Genomic DNA, 4,467 nt, shown 5'->3' on the forward strand with positions numbered 1-4,467 from the left:
AGTGTTAAGGTCAACGTGTAGATCAGTTTGTTGAAAAGTGTTAAGGCCAACGTGTAGATCAGTGTTTTGACCAGTGTTAAGGCCAACGTGTAGATCAGTGTGTTGAAAAGTGTTAAGGCCAACGTGTAGATCAGTGTGTTGAAAAGTGTTAAGGCCAACGTGTAGGCCAGTGTGTTGAAAAGTGTTAAGGCCAACTTGTAGATCAGTGTGTTGAAAAGTGTTTAGGCCAACGTGTAGATCAGTGTGTTGAAAAGTGTTAAGGCCAACGTGTAGATCCGTGTGTTGATATGTATTAAGGCCAACGTGCAGACTAGTTAAATAACAACCACATTGTCTGGAGGCCAAGTATTGTCCTTAACACCTAACAAGGTGTCAGCTTAAAGCCGACTTGAATAAGCCCCTAATAGAGTAGCAAGTTTGTATTTTAAGATAAAGAAAATATATTAGCGATCAATGAAATCAACCGCTTTGTAACAAGCTTCAGTTTGACAGTGTCAACAAGCAGACCGGCGGGTCAAAGCGACGTATGCCTCCATGCCGACATAATGTATACCTCCACGACCCACCTCGTCTCAATAGTCAATACAGTGTTGTGTTTTAGAAGGTAGTTGACTTGCCTCCCCGGTCTGTCATTTTTATAGAATGCGTGTCAGTAGATAATTTATGATAGACCGTTTGGCTTCTTTTAAAAGGTCATATTCCGTGGAAAAGTTACTCTGTAAATTGTGCTTATTAATCACAGGTCGACATGAAGTGTTCTCGTGATTGACTGAAGATTGACCCATAGCTCAATATATCATCACTAGTTGATAGTGATTCATTAGCACATGCTTATGATGTAGTCAGAATCGTGCCATCGACTCTGCTTTAAGCGGCGATTTCTTGTGAGAATGGAAAGGGTTTAGTCGCTTTTAATTAGATATATTTCTTAAATATGTAACATTTAAACAATTTAAAAAGTCCAAAGAGTGCCAACCATTGTTTGTGTTATTTACACAAGCTTATGTGAAAGATCTAGTTATTCCCATCCCTAATTAGATACAGCAGGTATAGAATTGATAGTCAAATTGAGATGCAAAGTCTTTTTCGCGGTATGCATTAAAATGACATCATTCTACCTTTGTGGCGTATTGCATACACAGGAGATTGAACCGTGTTTAACGTTACAAAGTACACGTCATCATGATTATTATTTATTTTCTGTTATCAAACAGTTTATATACCAAAGTTACGTTTACCTTGGACATTTTCTTTTTTTTATATTGTAGTTAGACTCAAACCACCTTTTCAATGTAGGTCAAATTCACAACCAAACACGTGAGAATAACATTGAATTAATGTTTAAATTACAATATATGTGTGTCTTTCAACCCAGACGATATTTTACCAATACTACACAATCATATACGACTGTTAACTATTCATATGTATTTGTTGTGTGAGAATGGTTTTAAGCCGCTTATAGAATATCGCGGCTAGAGACACCGAGATTTGACCACATCCAGAGTACCCAATAGGGAATCAAACCCGGTCCACGGCATGATGACTGATGCTTTAAACAATAGGCCATTACGCCATCATCTGTTCTGAACACACTGTAAATTCCTTGTTAGCTGGGCATGCTTCCATGTATCAACATTACCGTCGTCTCATCGTTTCATGGAGGAAGTGTTAGTATCCGATGTCCAGTTATTCCAGTATTTTATTGGCTGTCAGTAGGATTGAGGAGAGCTCCAGACCCTTACTCGATCCTTTCCTTTTCAAAAGTACAGAATGATAATAATAATAATAATAATAATAATAATTTATGCCTTTGTATAGCGCAGCATTCACTGAGCATAATGATCAATTTATCAATACATGCAAACAACAGTGTTATTTACAACACAAACATAATTGGATACAAGAGCAAGAAGTAGGCTAATCTTTTTGTTGACAGAATATTGTACAGCTTTAAAAAGGAATTAATTGAAACTGTCATCAGAGGTTGAGACGCCATGTTGATTAACGTACACCAAATTTGGAAAACTCAATAATATTCTACGAGATTTAATATAAACGTCAATGCCAGAGTATAACCAGTCTTGATTATCCGCCGAAACAGATTCCATTTGGCATAAAGGGCAAAATAGCAGTGTAAATTATATGAATGGACCTGAATGTGATCATGAAAATTATATGAATTACGACATTCGATGAAATGATGCAAAACACTTTCAGAATCTGAACCACAATTTCACATATGATATTTTGAATAAAATAAAATTTAAAATTATTGCATGTGTGCCTTGGATATAAAATATGTGCTTGCCTATTTCCTCTCAGATAAATACAAGGCACATTGGTTTGATTTCTGGCATATTTTCTGTTTAAATACTCTAAAGAACATTCTCCTTTCACTACTGTTTAAAGTTGATTCCACATTTATCTACTATCATAAATTATATCCGACATCTGTCTACAGACATACTGGCTTTTGTAAATAATTCTTCCATCAACCCAACCACTAACAATGAAATATTTTGTTTGTTTGTTTGTTTGTTGTCTAACCCCGCACTCAGCAATATTCCAGCTATATGGCGGCGGTCTGTAAATAATCGAGTCTGGACCAGACAATCTAGTCATTAACATCATGAACATCGATCCACGCAATTGGGATCGATGACATGCATCAACCAAGTCAGCGAGCCTTACCACCCGATCCCGTTGGTCGCCTCTTACGACAAGCATAGTCGCCTTTTACGGCAAGCGTGGGTTTCTGAGGACCTATTCTACCCCGGATCTTCACGGGGCAAAAAAAACATGTAGTACAGGTGAATTATTCCATGTAGATAAGTAATACTGAGATCACCAACACCTCGGACAGTTTTAAAGCTCATCTAAAAACGCCAATAGTTTTGTACTGACCCGAATGACGTATACCGCCAGTCGCGCAATCTCCGAGTACTAAGCCTGTATGTACTGACGTGGATCGATATGGAATAGACATCATCCAATCTCCCTCGCGTCACAGAAATGTTTATCTCTAGTACAAATGGTCACATTGACAAGCGATTATACTTGTATATGAACTATGAAATATTACCCTATCTAGCTCACCGTGGAATGAGGGACCGGGTGTAGATGAGGTGGATTTTAACTCAAGTTTGGGCGGGCCGTCAGAGCACGTACCATTTGAGACATGACACGAGGACTTGGTTTTATAATAATTTGTTGTAATGACAAATATTTCTGTTGAAGTATTGAACGTTCTGGATTAATAATGTGATTAATAACATTACTTGATTATATTTGCTGATATGTTTGTCGCTTATGATTAATCGAAATTGCGTCAGATTATTATCACACTTTATTCAAAGGGCATATGTTTTTCATTTAATTCTATGCAGGTGTTTTCTGTTCGCGTTGAAACCCCACTAGCTCAGGCAGGAGTCTTGGAAGAGTAACCTCCCTTTGATTGATCAACTTGACTCGTTTTGAATTGGGTGCATGCTCGATTGCAGACAGTACCATGCTGACGTCAAGACGTTTATTAGTCTGTATGATAATACCTGAAGCATATTTGGCTTTTCTTATCATATATCATGTTTATTTTATCGAGTGATCTGACAAAATAGATATTTTGTTTAAATGTCAACGTTTTAAGTAAGGTTATTAGATGAATAAGACATTTTTTTTTTACAATGGTTCTTTTTACCATATATACTTTTACCTTTGTTTGAAAAGCAGTGCCATCGGAAGCCCACCATTCTAAAGCGCCACTAGTCGCAGTGCGGAGTTGCGCCCCTTTGTCGTACCGGAATCCGGTCATCGTAGGTTCGAATTTCAGATTCGCCCTGATTATGATTCTTGGTTTATGATAGACATCTTTCTCTTTCCACGGGTTTCGCCTAACTCGCACACGCCTAGAACTAACGTTATTTGGGGCTTAGATTCCCCTCCCACATTTAGCTGACCCGCTGTGAAGATAACTGACCGCCTCCGAGGTCTAGTGGTAGAGCGCCCGGAGAGGTACGGGGTTCGATAACCGGCTGCGTCATACCAAAAGACGTTAAAAATAGTACTTGTTGTTACCATGTCTGGCGCTCGGCATTAAGGGGCTAAAACAAGGACTGGTCGGCTCGGAGTCAGTATACTGTGTCTGAGTGGGGTATTCATGTTAAACTGCGGCATGGTATCTCAGTGTGCTAGCAGTATAAATCGGCATCAGTCCGGACTAGTACAAGCAGCCACACACACACATGTACACGCACGTCGCTATATAAATGTAATAATCTTAACGACGTTAAACCACATTTCACCTCACCTCACCCGTGATATAACTGGAATATTGTTCAAAGCGGCGTAAAACCACTCTAACCTTGGTGACAAGTTTGCGATGAAACCTCTGGGACTGTTTTTCCTGAAACGATTAACAAACACGACTTTTCATATATATGTATGTATACTTTGTTTTTTCAGCATGAA

Source organism: Haliotis cracherodii, unplaced genomic scaffold, assembly GCF_022045235.1.
Source record: "Haliotis cracherodii isolate W230 unplaced genomic scaffold, xgHalCrac1.p SCAF_6, whole genome shotgun sequence".
Classification (NCBI taxonomy): domain Eukaryota; kingdom Metazoa; phylum Mollusca; class Gastropoda; order Lepetellida; family Haliotidae; genus Haliotis; species Haliotis cracherodii.